Source organism: Lagenorhynchus albirostris, chromosome 14, assembly GCF_949774975.1.
Source record: "Lagenorhynchus albirostris chromosome 14, mLagAlb1.1, whole genome shotgun sequence".
NCBI classification, from domain to species: Eukaryota; Metazoa; Chordata; class Mammalia; order Artiodactyla; family Delphinidae; genus Lagenorhynchus; species Lagenorhynchus albirostris.
Window position 1 is genome coordinate 12,217,736 of NC_083108.1, and position 22,598 is coordinate 12,240,333.

Genomic DNA, 22,598 nt, shown 5'->3' on the forward strand with positions numbered 1-22,598 from the left:
TAGATACTGCTATATAGCTTTACATCTTTCAGTGCACTGCAGAGCTCACCATAGCAAAGAATCATCTGGCGCACGGCGTGGGCAGTGTTGAGGCAGAGAAAGCCTGAGCCTTGAGCAGCAACCCCTTTATGAGTAACCATTTGGAAGCTACAGAAGCATCAAAGAAAACACCAGGCGTCAGTAAGAACTCATGAAATGTCACCTCCTAAGTTAAAAAGAGTTCCAAATTGATTCTCAAGCATTTTTTTGTACGTATTGTAGGAAGCAAATACATATATTGACGTTTTTGAGAAACAGATCTTTTCACTGTGGGAGAAGGGATTTACAAATAGGAAATGGGGCAAGGTGAGGAAAACACCCGCGGGGCTGGATTTCACTTGTTAATATCTGTGTGAATACATGAAGATATATTTATTATATTATATATCATATCATATTAATTTTCTATGTCTACTTACTGAAAAGTCTTAGAAATGAAGATATCCATAAAGGCAGGAGCACTCCCAAATCTTGTTTTCTAAATACATTCTCTGCTAAAAGGAACTAGAGCTTCTCTAAGAACTGGCCGATTCCAGGAATGGGACAAGGAAAGCACAGGAAAGCCTGGGATATCTTGTGGGGCGTCGGAGCATGATGAGGCCATGTGCAAAGGACATGGGATCTGGCTTGAGGGAGCTTCCAATGGCCAGATTTCGAGCAATTTGTACATGATAAAGAATAACAAGCTGAGCTTCCCTGGTGGCGCAGTGGTTGAGAGTCCGCCTGCCGATGCAGGGGATACGGGTTCGTGCCCCGGTCCGGGAAGATCCCACATGCCGCGGAGCGGCTGGGCCCGTGAGCCATGGCCGCTGAGCCTGAGCGTCCAGAGCCTGTGCTCTGCAACGGGAGAGGCCACAACAGTGAAAGGCCCGCGTACCGCAAAAAAAAAAAAAAAAAAGAATAACAAGCTAATGGATGTAATATCTTGAACTAATTTTAAAAAGATATAAATTAATGAGAGAGAAAATACTGTTTTTAGAAGAATGCTAGCTAAATAAACATAGAAGGAAGGGTGGAATTTTAATATATGGTTTTATGATCTTTAATCCCAAATGAAGTTGTTGTTTCCAGGAAGGATCTTCAACGAATGTTAAAACCACTAGATGTTGGGGAAGAGTGTACTCACTGTCTCAAAGTATTGCCCCGTGGGTTATTTATAAAATACAGTAGAGAGATCTGTCAATCCCTCCTTCACGTGGTGATCAAATTAGCTCCACAGAGCAGACAACCAGACCTCACGTGCCCCCAGTGTTACACATCACCCGTGTAATAATCTTGCCAAAATGTTTACCCTGAATCTACCATGAGGAAACAATTTAAAAAACCAAGATGTGGGACTTTATACAAGACCTCTGCTCTAGACCCTTCAAAAAAAAGTCAAGGTCACGAAAAAAACCAACAAAACAAAACAAAACATGAGGGACAGATCCAGATTAAAGAGATTAATGAGACACCACCAAATACAGTGTGAAAACCTTGAGAAAATGGAAACATTACCATATATTATGTAATACATTTAATTAAAACTAATTTTCTCAGTGTGTTAATGCTGTTCTGGTCTGAAAGGAAATGTCCTTATTCTCAGGCATATTAAAGGATTTAGAGAAAAGTGTCATGGTGTCTGCAACCTACAATCAAATAGTTCAGGAAACATGTAGATACATAGATAGATGATAGATAGGTAGATAGATAGATAGGTGGATAGATATAAAGGATATGCAACAAAATGTTAATTTTGGTGAATATGGACAAAGAATGTGCAGATGTTCATTATACAGTTTTGAAACTTATCAAAAAAAAAAAAAAAAAAGGAAGATTTTACTCCAGTCAATGGCAGTTGGAAAAAAAAAATGAAAGTTTTTACCTTTTGTTACAACCATTACTGGTAAAATATTTTTTCTTCAGCTCTATATGTTTTGAAGGACTCCAATGTACAGACAAATGCCTTTTTAACATAGAGGATAGTGCTTTGGATGTCCTTTCTGCTATAGATGGTTTGTCTTAAGTTTCAAAATATAAAATGAGATGTTCAAACCCCTGACTAAGAAGCCACTTTCGAGGGCTCCATTTGAGACACACAGCTTTCCCAGTCACATTGGTTGGGCTGCAGTGACTTACCCAAAGGAAGGGTAATGGACATGATATGATATCATTTACTGTATATATATACACACACACACACACACACATATATAATACAGTCATATACATACATATGTGTATATAATATGCATATATGTATACACACACGTATATAAATATAAGATTTTTTTCTAGATTGTATGATGTATTAAAAATAGGTGATGTTCCACAAAGATTATCATAACGTTCAGGTGCTCTACCACTTTGATAGGCTGGAGAACCACCAATACAAAAGTATATTGACGTGTATATCAGCGCTTCTCAGCCTGGGATCCATGAACAATTTAAAGAAGTCTGGGAAATTGCATGTAGAGTTTTGTGTGGATGTGCATGTGTGTCGTTTTTTATGGAAAAGTTTGATAGCTTTCATCAGATTCTAAAAGGAATATATGACTTTAAAAAGCCCACTAAAATAGAAGGCATCCCACTAATATACAGTGTATTTATCGTAGATTTATGCTAAGCGTGTGTTCTCTCAAGCACTCTGCTTCGTCACTGTATGGCATGCCATGCTTAACTCGTGCAAGCTCTTGAAACAAACACACTGCTTTTCGTTAAAATTAAATCATTGTGTCAACCAAAAAGGAATAAATTTGAATTTTATCTTGTATTCGTATTTCTGCCCACCATCCTACAGTTGGGTGTTTTCTAATGATTTGATAACTTTGAAGAATCCTCAGGTTCAAGTTCACTGAAGAATTCCCTCAGGAGGACATTTTTGTTGTCCAGGGTTTCCGCCTACTTATTCTTTGAGCCTAACTCTATTTTTAAAAAACTTTTTAAACTTCTACATCTTTGCATCTAGCAGTTTCCAGCTATGAAGTAGAGAAAACTCAGTTTTTATTCAATAGAATTGCTGTGATTAACAGAAGCAAAGTAATAACACAGTATGAAGAATTTTTGTTTTATTTTTTACACATAAAATGGAAGTATGTGCACATTCTGTCTTAAATCAGCAAGATTCCTTTTGATACCCTTTCAATTCTGTATGTCGGGGTGGAATGAGCAACGAGGAAGAGGGGGCTCCCTGACAAGATACTTTACCCAGAAGCACTTTTCTCTTATTCTTACCCAGAGGCTATGACAATGCTTCATTAAAGTGAAATCCAGTCTTTATGCAGCGGTGTCATCCATTGTTCCTAATCCTCCCTAATCTTGTCTGATTCTATATTTTGTCAATGGGTAGCCGTGCCCACTTTATGCTACTGGATGATAGGTATTTAAAAAGTATGATTAAAAATAGGACATTTAGGGGCTTCCCTGGTGGCGCAGTGGTTGAGAGTCCACCTGCTGATGCGGGGGACACGGGTTCGTGCCCCAGTCTGGGAAGATACCACATGCCACGGAGCGGCTAGGCTCGTGAGCCATGGCCGCTGAGCCTGCGCGTCCGGATCCTGTGCTCCGCAACGGGAGAGGCCACAACAGCGAGAGGCTCGCGTACCACCAAAAAAAAAAAAAAAAAAAAAAAAAAAAAAATAGGACATTTAGGACCTGAATAAATCATGTACTTGAAAATTCTCTTTCCCATCCCAATCCCTATATTCTATAAAAATACCGTATAAATTGTAACTGAAATGAACTTTTACCCTGAAAAATGATACGGCCTCAACTAAAGTGGATGTGATCGTCAGTATTACTAGGGAATAAACTGCCTTAGTACAGTCTTGATGAAAAAGTGCTTTGAGAAAAAAATTTGACTGAGTTTTCCCACCGCTTCTTCTTGCTATACGCCTAAGTAGTCCTACCCAATTCCCTAGCTTGGCAAAGTATATGACAATAATAATATAATACACATAATAAATAGTGACCTTGTAATATATTATAACAATATATAATAATATAACAAGACTGAGTATATAGATTCTTATTTACAGATTCTACTAGAGCCTGTTGCAAAAAAAAGAACTATATGAAAAACAGATTCTCCGAATTATCTCTACAATCTGTATGCTAAAGGAGAAACTTATATAGTTTCAAACATCCTTCCTCACTTTAACTAGTACTTTATTAACTCACATACAGCGATAATATAACAAAACGAACATTATAACTGAAGTAGGGATCGCTGGAAATCAAATTCATATGCTGTCACTGTTTGTTTAAAATGGTCAGAGACAGACAGAGACTCAGAGAGAGACAGAGATAGAGAGACAGACCATGAAATGAAGGCTGAGGTCAGGGCAGGAAGTGTTCTCAACTCCTCAGAGGAGCTGCATAAATCCAAGGTATTTGCCTCATTTTGTCCTTCTTCTTTTATTTCTTCTGTGTTTCTTCATAGATCAGAAGTCCTAACCAGTTTTAGAAATACCAGTGTCAGCTTCTGACCTAAGCAATCATGACTGAGATAAAATTATTAATTAAAATTAGAAGCAAATAAATGTCATGTTTCTTACTTGTGTCTTAATCATTGTTCTCCTTATTGCTTACTCTTGTAGTTTCATTGCCTATACAGGTATATACCTCAGAGATATTTCGGGTTCAGTTCCAGACCACTGCAATAAATCGAATGTCACGACAAAATGGGTCACAGGAATGTTTGGGTTTCCCAGTGCATATGAGTTATGTTAATGCTACACAGCAGTCTATTAAGTGTGAAATAGCATTATGTCTAAAAAAACCAAAATGTACGTATCATATTGCTAAAAAATGCTAACCATCATCTGAGTCTTCGGTCAGTCGTAATTTTTCTCTGGTGGACGGTCTTGCCTCCTTGTCGACGGCTGCTGACTGGTCAGGGTGTTGGATGCTGAAGGCTGGGGTGGCCATGGCAACTTCTTAAAATACGGCAACAGTGAAGTTTGCCACAGCGTTTGACCCTTCCTTTCATGAACAAGTTCTCTGTAGAACGCACTGCTGTTTGATAGCATTTTACCCACAGTAGAATTTCTTTCAAAACTGGATTCAGTCCTGTCAAACTCTGCTGATGCTTTATCAACTAAGCTGACATCATATTCTAAATCCTTTGTTGTCATTTCAACAGTCTTCACAGCATCTTTTCCAGGAGTTGTTGTGCTTTCACCACATTTGGTGCGTCCACTCCCCAGTGACAGACACCCAATGGCCTCCCTGTCCACACCATCACAAACACTGCTAAGGGGCGTAGTCTCATACACACTCCCTTACCCACCTGTGTGGAAATTTCTTTGTAAAGGAAATGACTGTATCACAGGGCTCACATCTATGCCAATCACCATACATACATTACTCAGAATCTGCCTTGCGGAATGGCTGACGTTACCCTAGTTTTGCAGATGAGGCAATGAGGGCTTGGGGATTCATACAATACAATTGGGCGAGCCATGATATAAATATGGGTCCATCTCTTCTGAAGCCTGGGCTCTTCCCACGTGCCACCATACACTATTCATATAAGCTTTTATTTGAGAGAAAATGATCTTATTTTTATTGTACTATGATTATTATCCCTATTTTATAATGATAGCATCTTACCAGAATAATTAAGAAATTTGTCCAAAATATAAAGCATTAATAGGCATAATCAGATATTTGACGGTTAATAAATACAGTATTATTTGCCTCACTTCACAGTTAGATCTTATAGCTTTTCAAGCATTTAGATCACAGAACCAAGAAGGAAAACTCTAGGCTCAGGTTTTTCTTTAAAAAATATTAGAAATACATAATTAGAATCAATTCATGAACTTTGTTATTTAACACGTTTATTTGCAAGACAGTTTCAACTATCATTAACCTAACACTTGAGAACTCTACTTTCTTCATTTATTTTCCAAAATTCCACCTTCCTAACTGTTAGAGGAGTTTTTCCACAACAGTCTCTGTATTATTCTTATATTCAACTGATTTTATGCAGTAACCTTAATTGACAATTTCCTCAACCTGGGTGACTGTCTGTGTGTACACAGGTATGTGTAGATGAATTTACAAAATTCTTGTTTGTTGACTATTCTAGTTTTCATTACTAGATTTAACATTCCTTGGGAGCAAGGAAAATTTACCTGTGAAATTATCAGTGTCTTGCAAAATCACCCAGGAATCAATATGTATTAACAACAGTGACATTCTAAATATTTTACTATTTCTGGTCTAATTAATATTATCCAGTCAGTTTCAGGAAAGAGGAACCCATAGAACACAGAAGCCCCAAGGCACATGGGATCCCACCAAAGATGCTTGGAACCCAGGGCAGCCTTCACCCAGTCAGTGAGGGCAAGTTAGAAGTGTCCTTAGACATAGAAGGACTTCACATTGAGTCTCAAAGAGGAAGAATTGCAGAAATGTTCCTTTAATGTACCTTTCCGCCTGCTTTTAAGGTAGAAAAATCCCTCCCAAGCGAAAGAGATGTGTCATCTGGAAGCTGTCATGGGAGAAATAAAAGAGGAAAAAAAGGATGCCCAAGGCTCCAACTCTTCTAGGTTGAGAAGGGGGATTTTTGTTCAGGAAACAGGAGGAGAGAACATGTCTTAGAAGGGGATATTGACAACTGAAGGATTGCAAGAAGACACAGGGCCTGGGTCTGTCCTTTTGGGAGAAGTACATCTCCAAGGGTGGCTAAGACACCAAATTCTTACAACCTGGCACAGAGCCTGTGTAGGTTCTTAACCATTTCACAAGAATTAACTTTTCTAGTGCCTCCTTCCCCTTCCCTAAACCAGGGCTAATCTTTTACTCTCATGCTCCGTCCTTCAAACTTCATTTCATAATATGCTCATTGATCCTAGAAGTAGTAGGAACCTCAGAATGGTCACCCCCTCACACAAACATAAACCACGAGACTTTACATGCATTTACAGAATTCACCCATTCTTAAGAGACTAATTTTAAAGCCATAAGAAGAAGCTGAGACCCAGGAAAGTAAAGGAATTCTTCCCAACACATAAAGTTATTAATAAGGCCAGTCCAGTGGAGTGAAGGTCCTCTAAGAAGTGCTTCGTCACACAGAGGCCTCAACCCTACGTGACCAGCTCTGTTTTGAATGAGTTACTAGGGAGTAAGTAGAAAATAGCAACAGAGTTCTGTTTTGCTAAACAAATCAGGGATTTGAAGTCAATTTAGCCTGCCTCAAGGATTTTAAAATGCACACTATCAGTGATATTCAGATATGTTAATGTAAGTATCTATTAACAAAAAGCCCCCCTCAGTTCAAGAATAAGCTGCCCCCTCGTTTTGGCTCATTGCAAACCTGTCCCAATGCCATATTTTACTGCTTTTATCTGTTCCCCTTTGACAAGAAGCGAGCTGCAATTATAAAGCACAGCTCCTTCTCTTTACCTTTGTTGCTTTTCGGTGGTGAGGACAGTCTGGCAGGAGAGATGGCAGCCGCGTCTCTGAAGAGGAAATATAAAGCCTTTACTTTCTGCCTCTCCCTTTCCATTTGCGTCCTTAGTGATCCAAGTCTGCACCTGCTGGGCAGAAAGTACAGCTCAGAGGAGGAAGTCCTTTAAAAGCCACCCAGAGCTGCGTTCAGGAGGCTCTCAGGATGGCCAGTGCTTTGTGGAGAAGCACTGAGTCCCTAACCTTCAGCTTTGCTAATGGGGAAGCACTGTCGAGCCTAACCTCTGTTCAAGAAAATAAGCTGTCTTTCTCAAAAGAATCACTTGAACTCATGCAAGCTGTCAGTGCCACACTCAACGTTCGAAGGGTCGCCTGGGTCACATGCATGGCACAGAGCTACTCAGCAGGAACGACTCCCGCCATGACCCACGCTGCCTGGTCCGAGGCGCTTCATCCCGAGATCTTCCGAGCTCTCTTGCGGAAGCTTCAGCACTGCGGAGCTTCAGCCGTCTGCTGGCAGGTGATTCCTGTCCCATAAAAAGAACCCAGGAGTGAGCTCAAGCAGGAGTTATTCTGTGGTTTTCGTTTAAAAGCTTGCTAAGAGCCACAAGCCACCCCATCTCAAGTGAGTTAGGAGGTATGATTCAGTACCAGGTAAGAGAGGCTAGAGATGGGGGGCGGGGGTAGGGATGAAAGCTAGAGACAAAAAAATGTTTGGAGTTCCCAGTAGCCAGAATCAGCTCTGTGAATCAAGAGCAGCTTCCCCAGGGCTCCTCCCGTCTGTGTAACACACAGCCCACTTGTCCGTGTAACATCCCAGGTTGATACCACTGCCCAAACTCAAACGGTAAAGGCAGACTGCACTGCACTTAACGACATGAGAAAGCCCTTCACAGCCAGGGATTTTTCTCTTCATCCTCAGCCTGCGACATGTCCTCTCTTAGTCAAAATTAAACCGGCCTGCAAGACACAGACTAGAAAAATTAGGTTTAAAATTATGGCCCTGCTATCCACTGTGCCCATAAGATTCTCATAAAAATACTTGTATTCAACCAACAGCATGGAACTAAAAAGTGTCCCAAATCTGCCCCGTCTTTCTCTGCTCAGAGCAAGTGTTTTCAGATGTGAATCCATTCCAGGTGGGGGTTTCTGTCATTTGGAATCATCCCCTGGTTAGGGCTGATTCTCCACCTCTTCATCTTGTTCTCAACTCTTTTTTTGTTGTTGGAGTATAGTTGATTTACAATGCTGTGGTAGTTTCAGGTGTACAGCATAGTGACTCAGGTATAAATATGTGTATATAGATATATACACATATATGTGTATATGTAGACATTCTTTTTCAGATTATTTTCCATTATAGGTTATTACAAGATATTGAGTAAAGTTCCCTGTGCTATACAGTAGGTCCTTATTCTCTTCTATTTTGAGATCCGAGAAGAAAATGATGATTTTCTTAGCTTTCTTGCTATCTGAGAATTGGGCTGATCAGAGAAGGTCTTCTTCATCCTTGGTCTAGATTGTCCCTCTGTCATTTTCCCAATTGGAGGGGCCATTCTTTCACTCCTTTTGAGCTTTCCTTCCAGATGGAAGGATGTCCATTAGCATAACCCTCTGTGCTTCTCTTTACTCTTTCCCTCACTTCTCCAAGTCTTGCATGCATGTAGTCTATTTGGGAAATTATCTCAGGGAATAGAAGCAGAAGAGAAGGGGGAGTGAAGCAGGGAAAGAGGAAGCTAATACAACGGTTGTTATAAGCAGGCCACTGGTACATGACCCCATGGACCTTTGGAGGAATCTTATAACATGTATCTCAGAACTGTCCACCTAGAGGAAAAATGAAGGAAGCACTTATCTACTGGCTTTCCTCCCCATTGGTCAAGGATGGTCCCATGGGAGTTCCCTCAGGTTGCTCTTGAGTGTGCATCAAGCAGGCACATCCCACACCAAAGCGTCGGAAAAGCCCCGGAGCTAGAAGCAAAGGGAGAGGAGGTGCTGTCAGGGTGCCATGCACAAAGTTACTTAAAGCCTGTGCAGAACTGGTAGCTCACTAGCGTCTAGATTCAGAGGTGGGGAGACAGAATTTGAAGTAGCTCACAAGAGGGGTCCAACACGTCTAACCCATGACACAGCCTGCTGGTGGGTTTGGGAGAAGAGCTGCCCTCCAGTTTCCTTACGTGGGCACTAGCTGTTCGAATGAAGCCCGTATTCTAGTGTATTCCTCCTGGCCTAGGTTTTCCTGGGGCAGCACCCCACACTGAGAGTGCAGCAACCCTTGTGATTAGGTTGTACATCTCTGTCTCATTCTCAGGACCAGGATCGGAAAACCCGTTGTTGGCTCATACTTAATCCTGGCTTTCATCCAATCTTTATCTGCCATACATATTTGGTTCTCCATCTGCCTGAATCCTTCTACTTTCTCTCAATATTTTTTGGGCCTCGGGTGAGGTGAGAGGGTGGGCCTCCTAGCCTCGGACACGGAGCATGGGCTGGAGAGCAGAGCACAGGCGGAGTTTCTACCTCTCCCTCTCCCTCACCTTGGGCAGGTACCCACTAGTGTCCCCCGTACCTGATAGCCTTCTTCAGAAGTTCAAGGAGGAGAATTTCAAGAAGGAACCTGGAGGTAATTAGGAGGGCATAAGTGATCTTAGTAAAGTGTGCTTGAATGGTGTTCCAAGCGAAGGATCTAGGATGCAAGGCACTGCAGAACAAATTCAACAAGAACCCTCCCTTGACATAAAGTTGTGACATTTGACAACGCTGGAGGAAGCAAAGCTGAAGAGGTTTTATATCTGCAACTTTAGCCTATTCAGACAGGGGAAAAAACACAATGAATGGTATGTATCCACAACCTTCCTGCCCCCCTGTCTTCCCAGAGGAAGGAGGTCAGAAGAGCAGTTGAGACAGGACCACCTCTGTGGCTTCAACAGGGACAATGGGTACGAGTATGGGTACGAAACAGAGAAGCAAAAGAGTTACTGTGGAACTGAGAGCCTCTGGTGGGATGAAACCAAAAGCAGAATGGATTTGGACAAACAGGAGCCTACTTAGACTGACTTAGTTTTTCCTGGGCACTTAGATGGGAGCACCTGCTCTATGTGCGGGAAATGGCAAGGGGCCAAGAAGGTTGATTTGGAGGAGTTTTCATTTGCCTTGTGAATGTCATCCCCATTTTTAGGCTTGTAAACTTGAGCAATTAAAAATACAGGATGCCCGGTTAAATTTGAAATTCAGGTTAACAGTGAATAATTGTCTAGTATAAATATATCCTAAATATTGTATGGGAAATATTTATACTATGTCAAATTCATATTTACACTAAAAAATGTTTTCATTGTTTATCTGAAATTCAAATTTAACTGGGTGTTCTGTGTTTTATCTGGCAACCCCACCTCTCTGACTTTTTCTTGAGAGACTGTAGTAAACAGATAAACTTACTGACATTTATTTGAACTAGATACAGAATTAAGAAAGGTCCGCAAAGCAGCCTGATGTGACTCAGCGTACTAAATTTATGTACCAAAGGGAAGAAAAAAATGGACAAGTGGCTAGCCGCCCCTGCCCCGACACAAGAGTGGAGTAGAGAGGATGGTTACGTATTTAAATAAATTTGCACATATAAGGGTTAAAAGTTTTGTCGAGATTGTTCATTCCTCGTGGTCAGGGACTATGTCTTTTGCTAAATGCCTGACATTTAGTAAGTATGCAATAACCATTTGAGAAACTAAACTGTTCATCTTTTTATTGAGTGGAGGGGAAAGGGATGCACTTTAGATTGGGATGAGGCAAGAGATGAAGGTTTGCAAGGGCTAGTTTGGAAAACTGAAGAAAATCCTGACCAAGAACATACACAAGGCTTCTTCACCAACCGTCAGTTGAGGTTGGAACCCCACGTGATTCGTAACATAAAGGGAGAATAATATTGCAACAAGTACATTTTGCTGTGATTCATAATTTCCCACCTCCCAGGCTTCCCAAATCCTTCGAATGTAATCCCCACAACCAACCTCCATTTTTTGCCAAAGTTTCAGTCTTCTTTCGGGACATTTTTAAAAAGACAGGACTCTTTCAATGAAACACTAAACACTTACTTTCCCATCCATAAAGCAACTCTTTCAAAAGAATCCACATCACTTGACAGTCAAGAGCTTTCAAACAACACCTACAGCGCTTTCCACTTAGTCAGAATAGCTCTTGACAAAGACCCGGTGGCAACAAAATGGGAAGAGTGTGAAGCACAGACCCAAGAAAAATAATAGAGAATGCTTCTGTCTTATATTCCAGGATGCACAGAAAGAGCCTCTCAACAACAAGAAGCAACTCTAAGTACCAGAAGGTGGATATTTCAAGTCTTGGCTAGGCCTCGATACTTTAGTCTGTACACTTACAATAAGTCAAGAGGAATTCACTACTTGAAACGTAAACTAAGAGAGAATAGGTTTTTTTTTTAATTGTTTTTGAAAATTGTATGTCTCATCAAAAGACACTATTAAGAAACTGGGCAAACCACAGGTTGGAGGGAAATATTCACAAGGCACATACCTGGAAAGGTGTTTGTATATAGAATACACAAAGAACTACAACCCAAAAAGTTAAGGATGAATCAAATGGACAAAGTATGTGTACAAGCACTTCACTGAAGGATATGTATGAATGGCCAAAAAGTATATAACAAAGTGTTCAGCATCATTAATCACCAGGGAAATGCAAATTAAAACACAAAGACATACCACTTCACAGCCATTAGAATGAGTAAATAAAAAAGAGTGACTACGCGAAATATTGACGAGGCTGTCTCCTAGGCTGCTGGCGGGAATGTCAAGTGGCACAAGCACTCTGGGAAAAGTGCTGGATTCTTAAAAAGTTAAACAGGTATCTCGGCTAGGATCTAACAATTCCTCTCCAAGGTATTTATCCAAGGGAAATGAAAACATATGTCCACAATAAGCCTTGTACCGGAATGTTGATGGCAGCTTTAAGCATAAGAGCTAAGCACTCGAAGTCCGTCGAGAGGAGAAAGTATAAACAAACTATGGTGCATCTATACACTGGAACACTACACAGCATTCAAAAGGAACAAACTACTGGTGGTACACACATCGCTGGATCAATCTGAAAAGGATTATGCTCAGTGAAAGAAGCCAGGCCAAAACAGAAAACAAAAACTAATATATAGGCCAGAGCATATGGTAACAAAAATCAAAACAGTGGTTGTACCTCTAGGGGGAGGTTGACTGGGAAGGGGCATAAAGAAGCTTTTTGGAGCCATAGAAATGCTTCATTTCTTGATAGGGGTGTCGGTTGCATATGTGCAGGCACTGATCAAAACTGATTAAACTGACTGATTTGAGCCTTTCACTATACATCAGTAATAGTGTTGTATTTTTTAAATTAATTTTTATTGGAGTATAGTTCCTTTATAATGTTGTGTTAGTTTCTGCTGTACAGCAAAGTGAATCAGTTATACATATACATATATCCACTCTTTCTTAGATTCTGTTCCCATATAGATCGTTACAGAGTATTGAGTAGAGTTCCCTGTGCTATACAGGAGGTTCTTCGTCGTTATCTATTTTATATATAGTTGTGTGTATATGTCAATCCCAATCTCCCAATTAACCGTTTTTATTTTGAGATAATTGTAGGTTCACTCACATGCAGTGGTAAGAAATAACATAGATTCTGTGTATCCTTTACCCAGTTTCTTGAAATGATAACATCCTGCAAAACTATAGTACCATGTCACAACCAGGATGTTAACCTTAACAAAGTCAAGATACAGAATATTTCCACCACCACAAGGATTCCTCATGCTGCCCTTTTAAAATCATACTCACTCCACCCCAGTCTCATCCGTAAACGCTGGTAACCACTAATCTGTTCTCCACTTCTGTAGTTTTGTCGTTTCAATCATGTCATATAAATGGGGTCATACAGCATATAAATCTGTGGGAATTGCCATTTTTCACTGGAGTTTCATCCAGGTTGTTGCATTTATCAATAGTTCAGTCCCTTTTATTCCTGAGTAATACCCATCATATGGGTGTACCACAGTATGTTTAACCACTCACTGGTTGAAGGACATCTGGGTTGCTTACAGTTGGTAGATATTACGAATAAAGCTGCTATAAATATTTATGCACGAGTTTTTAGGCGAACATAAGTTTTCATTTCTCTGGGATAAATGCCAATTTCTGGGTCACATGGCAAGTTCATGTTTAGTTTAGGGTTTTTTTTTTTTTCTAAGAGACTGCCAAACTGGTTTTCAAGAGTGGCTGTACCGTTTTGCATTCCACCGGCAATGTATAAATGATCTAGCTCTCCACATCCTTACCAGTATTTGGTGTTGTTGCTACTTTTATTTCAGGCGTCCTGATAGGTGTGTAGTGATATCTGTTTGCAGTCTTTGTTTACATTTCCCTAACTGTTAATGATATGGAACATCATTTCATGTGCTTATTTGCTCTTTGCATATGCTTTTCCTTGAAATGTCCTTTCATGTCTTTGCCCATTTTCTAATTGGGTTGTTTTTGAATGTTGAGCTTTGAGAGGTGTTAATATATTCTAGAAACTACTGAATTGGATACCTGGTCTTTTCATCTCCTTCATATGGACTTTCACAGAGCAAAAGTTTTAAATTCTGATGAGGTTCAGTTTTTTTCCTTTTATGGATTATGCTTTTGATGTCAAGTCTGAGAAATTTTTGCCTAGCCCTACATCCCAAATGTTTTCTTTTTTCTAAAAGTTCTATAGTTTTATATCTACATTTAAGACTATAATCCATTTTCAGTTAATTTTTATATGAGGTTTAAGTCAAGATTCTTTCCTTTATTTTTGAGAGGTGTGTCCTACGGATGTCCAATTTCCCCATCATCATTTGTTGAAAACACTATCCTTTTTCCATGGAATTGCTTTCAAACCTTTGTCGAAAATCTACTTTTTGTCAAAAATACCACATGGTCATGATTACTCTACCTATACAATGTCTTACAATAGGGTAGACTGGTCTTTCATATTTTATTCTTCCTCTTCAAAATACTTAGTTTAAAATACATCTCCAAAGGGTGTTAGGCTTAAGTTTAATTTTTTAAAAAATAATACTCTTTCAGGCAGGATTTACAAACCTGGAAAAAGTTGCTAAATCTTAGTGGCCCTGACACAGTCAAGAAGCACCTGAAAAATATATTGCAAATCCTAGTTTCTTGCACCCGGAGAGGATTTGGGCATTGGCATTAGGACCTCAACCACAAAGCTTCCCTCTGCCCACGGTAGAAATTGACTTGAAATATTTCTTGTAGGGCTTCACCAGTTCCACGCAAGTTAGGGCATGAATGGAAGAAGGCTCTTGTGGTTCCCTAGTAGTTCATGTGTATAAATTACTTCTCCAATGTTGTGATTTCTTACCCTGGTGGCCCCCAGTAAACCTCCTGATATTCATACCTTCTGTAGTCTCTTCCCCTGTGGCTTGCTTTAAACGTTAGAATGTATCAAGAATGATGTTTTGTACTATATATATATACTGAAGTCAATTCTTTCTTTCCTATATATTAGCAAGGAGCAATTGGAATGAACCCTAATGTAAACTATGGAGTTTATTTAATAATATATCAATACCGATTCGTTGAATGTCACAAACGTACCACAATAATACCAGATGTTAAGAATAGGGGAAACTGTGTGAGGAGGAGACAAGGGTATATGGGAACCCTCTGCTAATTATCCTTTATCCTAGGAAATAACTCTTTTGCCATCTACAGCCCCTAACTTTCATTCAGCTGCCTTTCACTAGAGTGGTGGGAGATTGGGTCTGAAATGAAATGGGACATCCGTGGTGCTAAAACTACATATATTTGATGCATCTGTGGAACCACATTAAACCCTCCTCTGATAACCTCCAGCCCTGAATTTTAGAACATACCTGTTGGTTTGACTTACCAGGGCTGATCTGCTTCCTGAGTTTCTCGGTCTCTCAACAAATCCCCTCCACCCTAGCCTGGCACCGCCCTCTCCATTTCCATATTCCTTAGAGACTGCAGTCCACAGTGTTTGTGTCAGTGGGGTTGGGAGGCAAAGTTCAGCTTCTCAAAGAAAGTCTTCCCCAGGAAATACACAACTAGACACGTGGGAGTTATGTACAGGTGCGCTGTTAGTTTTAGGTTTTCAACCTGTGTACTGAGTGATGCTGAGAGCAGGAAATAGTGAACATGATGTGCTCCTATTATCAGAGGTTTGTGTATACAATAGAGTCTTATTTGGAGAGTTTAAAAGTAAAGGAACATTTCCAGGGCTAAGATCCAAAAGGGAGCATCTGGGGCAGGAAGGGAAAAGGGTTCTTTTTAGGGGGTGTGATGGGTGGAGGTTGGTATTCAAATCACAGAGGAAATGCACGATCACTAAGCAGTTTAATTAATGTACTCTTTTTTAAAGAGATAAATATAAAATGTTTAACATATCCACTTGTAAAATGAAAAAAGATTCAGAACAGAATACTTGATTTAATAAGCATAAGGATACTAAAAATTTCTACAGTACAACCAGGCAATAAAAAAAAGGGTAGAAGGAGCAGGAAGTCAATGTGGAGGGATTTAAACAGAGAGATAAGGGGGAGGGGAGAGAAGGGAGAAGATGCGAGAGCTGGAGGAATAGAGGAAAGGAACAGTGGAGCTACAGGCTCCGGAAAGGTTTGGGGAAGAAGGGACCACGTCCCTGGTGTCCCTCTGATTGAGGTCACGTGACTAGTCCCATTTCCTGGGCAATCTTGAGAAAATCCTCTGGGCCTCACTTCTGGGGTTGCAAATCAGACAGTTGGAGCAAATGATTTTCTTGAGTGCCTTCCCCATGCTGCTGTCGTCCCATCTCTGAGACCTGAAGCTGGCCCCATGCAGTGGTCACAGCGCAGCAGACCTACTAAAGAACTGGTGCCGTTTGTTTTGCTGAATGTTTAATTTGCTTGTAGACTTTTCAGCCTTTAAGTATATTCTGTAATTTATTTTATTCTTGCTGCTGATTTAGCTTCTAAGGGCCTTTTCAGTTCCAAGACTCTATGATTCTGGAGCCAGTGGTTATCTGAGTACCTGCTTCTCTGAGGTTGTGGTACCAGCTATTTTTAATGCTATGAACCAGGCAAGAAGATCTGTATATTGTTGAATCCTGAGATTCTCTAACCATCCCAGGTAAGAAGGTCAGAAGATTGCTCTGTTGCCTAACTGGTTGCTTCACAGGATGAGGCAAACTAGGGTTCCACTCAAATGTGGAATCTAATTTTAAAAAAATGGTACAAATGTACTTATTTACAAAACAGAAACAGACTTACAGACATCGAAGACAAACTTATGGTTACCAAAGGGGATACCCTGCAGAGGGGGAGAGATAAATCGGGAGCTTGGGATAAACATACACACACTACTATATATAAGATAGATAACCAACGAGGACCTACTGTAGAGCACAGGGAACTCTACTCAATACTCTGTGATAACCTATATGAGAAAAGAATCTAAAAAAGAATGAATATTTAAATAAATTAATAAGTTAAAATATTAGGAAAAAATGTCCCTGCTTCTAGCACTCTGTTAGAGACCCATCACTTAACCCACTACTAAGTCATAGAAAGTAACTAAGAACCCACTTCAGGGAGAATGGATCACTGAAAAAGCCTACAGATATGATGGTCAAACATACTATGTAAACATCCCTTAATTCAAATTGAATCTTCAGGAAGCATTCATCCAAATATAAGCAACCCACAACCCATTATTCCTGTTTACTGCTAGCCTTGGTGCACAGGGGAAAATCTCTCTGTGTTCCAAAGATACACTTATTCTACTGAAGCGTTAAGAGAGCCCCATAACAGAAGAGATAGGAGGAAATGTCATTTTACTGATAAGATGGGAAGTTACAGAGTAAAATTTTAACTAAGGAATTTAATAAGACCTTTGTTAATATAAAATATCAATCAACCCAAATGTTAAGTATCAATTACAATTAATTGGAGGGAAGATCTGTATGAATAACACTAGAGCTGGGAGATGGGAGAGAGGATGGCGCACAGAGCTGGGTGGGAAGGAAGGGACAGGTCATAAGCTGAGAGAAATGCACTAGGGATCTCCCAGACTGAAGTTACTGCTGTGGATGGATGAGCTGGTAGGATAGAGAGAGAGTGTCTGTGGTCGATCCCTAGGAAAAGCTAAAGCCTGCCCTTAAGGGTGGCCATGTTACCCAGAAGGTCAGAGCTGGGGAGGAGAGCTGAAGATAGGATTTCAAGGAAGAGGAGTCAACAACTGACAAATCATTCAGCAAATTCACTGTAAAGACTGAAAAGGGGGCCATCAGGAAGCTCTTAGGAAATCACTGTTGGGCTTTAGCAGGAAACTTTAAGAAGTGTAATGGGGTTAGACTAGAGTGGATACAGAAACAGATGAAGAATCTGCCCTCATCTGGGTAAACCTCAGCCTGAAAGACCAACCACAGACATTGTCAGTGTGTCTCAGGGTTTCTGTAGACAAACGACACATGAAGCAGATGGCTCTCGAAGCTAATCATCTATCACAAATAGGTGTTATGTAACACCCAGCAACATTTCTACATTTCTCCAGCACGCATGTCCCCTGCATTCCCAGGATAGCATTTCAATGATCAGTCTCCCATCTTTCCCATCCACAATGCACAAATGTTAACTAGTCTTCCTTTGCCAGCGTACGTTTTTCTCCTCCAGATATTATGTTTGAGGACCTACCCTTTCTGATACTTGAATATCTGGCTCATTTATGATCACTGCTGTAGGATAGTTCATTGTACAAAATTAGGGTATTTATTTCCCTTATTATTCTATTAATAAATGTCTAAGTTGTTTCTACTTCTTGCCACTGCCAACAGTACTGCAATTAATGCACAATACATGTTTCCTTGAGCAGAGCATGTGAGTATATACAAGGTATATGTTTAAATAGAGAATTGCTGAATCTTAACCACATTCTGCCTAGTATTACCAAGTTACTTGTACTAAGAAATATTTGCATCAGCATTTTATCAGTAATTCTCTTCTACATCACACCAATCCTTAGTTTTTAAGAACTGTCAGCATTTCTGCTGTTAATCTCACTGTGTTGTATTAATTGCATTTTCCTGACCTAGAAAGATTAAGCATCTTACTACCGTAAACATATACATGTCTTTTAGGACTTATTTGTCAAGATCCATGAAAACTGTTTCTCAGATTTCTGCCGAATGACTTCCCCACACCCATCATAACAAAGCAGCTGATCCCACAACTTGTCACAATAGCTACTAAGCACCACAGCCTCCGACGTCCCAACACCCGTCTTACACCTGCACTCCACGTCTTGCCTCCATCCCTGATAATTTGGTGCTACATGTGCCTTACACCAGTGCCCCACCTCCTCTCAGCACATTTCTTCTCAATATGGGACCAACCTGATCTCAAAAATTCCATCCCAAGATGTTTTTCCCAAAGCCATTTACTTACCGTGATAGTCAAGGCTCTAGCAGAAAACAAATGACACAGTCCAATTGGGTAATTCAGGAAAGTTTCACCAAGGGACTATACAAAGTATGGTCAGGGCTAAGAGAAACCAAGAAAGGATGGTGAAGCACCCCAGGGCTAGCAAGAGTGGGGGGACATTGCCACCCCTAGACGCACATGGCAAGGGCAGGAATGGTGACCAAAACCCAGAGAAGGTAGCCATAGCTGCAGAAAAGCCGCCCGATAAGCTCTGCGGCCTTTGGTAAAGAAATGCAGCCTCCTCTTGGCAACCTCGCTGAGAGGAAGCCGGGTGACCGAGCGCCCTGCGCTAACCCAGCTGCGGGTCTGCTCCTGCTTCCTCCCACAGGCCACGTGCAAGGTTCCCTAGAGGAGAAGGACGTGGATTATGTCTCCCTACATCTCTGCCTCCTAGGGCCAGGGGAGGTTGAGCCAGTGAAGGGTGAAACTGGAGAAGCAAAATAAAATCCCCAGCACACCATATCCCATGTAATCAAATTCCTTCTTCCCTCTAGAACTTTCTGTCTCCACTGGTACTCTAGAGACAGGCATCAGCAACACTTAGTATTGCTTTATATATAGAACATCTTCAAATAGAAATTAAACATCATGGATCTAATTTTTTTAAGGGTCAAAAAAGTTTTTGTTTTTTTTTCACAAAGGAGGAGATTCAACTAGAATAGAGATGTAAAATGAAACAAGAATAAATTCAATTGTTGCCAATAAAATGAAAGTTTTCCAGTCGCCCAACACTGGGAGCAGTTGGGATGAAGTGGAAAACCTAAAAGGTGGAGAGGCAACAGATTACTTAGTGGATATTAAGGGGTAACATACAAGTTGGTAGGTGGGCACAAGGTGAAATACCTGGAGGGCCAGGAACTTAAACTAAGGCTTTGGGACAGGGAAAGGACAACGGCTAGTAAAGGCAGTGGGAATCAAAGAAAGAGAAGACCATGTTTCCTGGCGTCATGGTATGGAGATAGGGTAGTAAGGAGCTGTCCCTGAGAAAAGGTCACGGAACAGGAAGTCATGGGGAAAATTCATATTTCAGGTAAAGCAAGAAGGAACAGGGACAGTCCTACAAAAAAGGAGTGCCTGAACTCGTTTTTCTGGGTAGCAGAACAGGAGTGCCAAGATGAAACAGGGTGACGATTTGTAAGAGATCAACAAGGAACAGCCTTGGATTTGATCGAAAGCATGGATTAGGATGACTGTCTTGGATGGAACTGGAAACGTGGGAATGGGGGGGAGGGGGGAGGTTTTATGAATTTGTCTCCGTCTTCCTTGATAAACCCACGTATGAGACCAATTCCCTAACTAACATCTTGTTATATCTCACTGCAGTTGGTTCTCCTCTGAGAAAATTAAAGCCAAGTTTATTAACCCTATTCAGATGTTATTCAATGTGTACATATCTATGTCCGTATCTGTAGAGAATATAGTAATTGGCAGATATGCTATTGTTGAATGCTTGAAGGATCCTCTCACCTAATCAGTTTGCCTGCAGACAGGCACATACTTGGTAAGGAAGAAGAAATAAAATGCTCCCTAGGATTTGCAACTTAATAATGCTGACAAGTCTTCACGCCCTTCACAAGGAAGTAAGGTTTAGGAAAACAGAGAAACTAGTTCTTAATGAACAGATAAAGGTATTAGAAATAGCAAGATGTTTTCTGAAGGTGTGCTTGCCTCTTGAATTTTAATAGGTTCCTGGATTCCTGGAACCAATGATGTTGGTGTATATTTAGAAAATTCCCAAAGACATAAGTTAGAAATTACTGACCTGCAAAATCTTCTGATAATTGCTGAGGCTTCTGCGACACTGAATGACATCAGGGTGTCATAACCGTGTCTGTTCCATGCCAGGAGCACTTTTCAAAGACGGGGGAAAGAGTATGATATGGTTTCTATTTGAAGCAGCCCAAGATCTCTGTAAATTTAACCAAACTCCTGGCCCTTGGCAGTTAGTGTCTCTTCCTCAAAGCCAAACTCTACATGAAAAATCTTGAAAGTTTATTCTCGGAATTTAGTCCTAGTTGAAAGTTCCCTTGAAGACCAATTTATCCTACTTTGTCTCCCTATTTCTTCCTCAGGCCCAGGCTGAGCTTCTTGCTTCTGTCTATGGGGGTCAGATCCCTTTCTCTTTTAGCCCAAAGAAACCTATCCTGTTCCTGCTCCAGGGACCTCCACTCTCTCTGGGACAGTGGTCTGTGATGCAACCTTGACTAGAAGTTCCTATTCCTCGTGTTAGTCATTTTTCATCCTGGATCTTTTCTCTTCCCGTTTCCTTCTATTTCTGGACTTCACTCCTATGTCCTCACTCAGCCCCACCCGGTCTCAGCTCGGGGATCTTTGACCTACAGTATCACTCAGGGGTCACTGCACACATATCGACAGCGGAGCCCTAAGAGCAGCAGTGCTGGGGGCTGGGGGATCAAGCAGAATCATCTTTCAGGTTGAGAAACACAGATCTCCTCTTCCCTTCACCTCGCGTCTCCATCTACTGTGCTTCTGGGACCTTGTTGCAGGTGAATCTTCCTGTGAATGAGCGACGTGCTGAGACTACAGACTCTGTTCCTGGCAGGTGTTAAAAAGGACCAAGGACAGTAACAAGTGCTGGAGACGTGCAGAGAAGCAGAACTGCATACACACGTGCTGCCAACATAGTCTGGTGGGAATATAAATGGTGCAGCTTCTGGGGAAGGCAGTCTGGCAGTTCTTCTAAATCAAACATAGACTTGCCATTGACCCAGGGTTTCACTCGTAGGTAAATGCCTGATAAATTAAAACACACGTCCACACTGAAATTTCTGCATGAGAGTTCACGTCGGCATTATTCACAATAGTACACCAAACCCAAATGTACATCCACCCATGAATGGATTTTTTTAAAAGTGATATTTCATACAATGGTGCATAATATAGTCATATAAAGAAATGTGCCATTTTATACTACAACATGGATGAACCTTGAGAATATTATACTGAGTGAGAGGAGCCTGACAGAAAAGGCCACATTCTGTGCAATCCCATTTATATGAAATATACAGAATAAACAAATCCATAGAAACAAGAAGTAGATTTTAGTGGTTTCCAAACACCGGGGGGAAGAAAGAATTATGTAGGGAGCTTCCCTGGGGAGAAATGAAATTATTCTGGAAAAGATCATGGTGATGGTTGCGCAACTTTGTCACTGGCCTAAAAACCAATGACTTATACACTTTAAAAGATGAAACTTACACTACAGACATTTCTTGGGATCTACGGGGGACTGATTCAAGGACACCCCAAGGATTCCCACATACAGGAATGCTCAAGTACCTTATATAAAATGGCACATAACCTACATACATTCTCTCTACACTTTAAATCATCTCTCGATTTCTTATAATACCTAGTACAATGTTGAGGCTACGTAAAGAGTCATAGATACAAAGTAAAATAGTAGCTGGTGTGGGGCAAATTTAAGGAGTGTTTTTTGGAACTTTCTGGAATCTTTTCCAAATATTTTCCATCTGGTTGACTGACTCTGTTGGTGCAGAACCCATGGATGTGGAGGGCTGACTGTATGTGAGTGATATCTCTGTCGGAACGTTGGTCCACAGTACAAACATCCCACACCGGTGGTAGGGGAGATATTGGGCTAGATACCCTGGAAATGCAT

The 22,598-nt window shown here is 40.8% G+C and overlaps 1 protein-coding gene across 3 annotated transcripts in view; it reads right to left on the reverse strand.

Moving 5' to 3' along the window:
- The window catches only part of LOC132532327 (plasminogen activator inhibitor 2-like), a 49,518-nt gene extending 41,986 nt beyond the window's left edge, over nt 1-7,532 (reverse strand). For all 3 annotated transcript variants that reach the window (XM_060170727.1, XM_060170728.1, XM_060170725.1), the window contains exon 1: nt 7,432-7,532. The gene's annotated coding sequence lies outside the window, so the exon portion shown is untranslated. The remainder of the gene's footprint in view (nt 1-7,431) is intronic.
- Between the last annotated feature and the right edge of the window lie 15,066 nt (nt 7,533-22,598).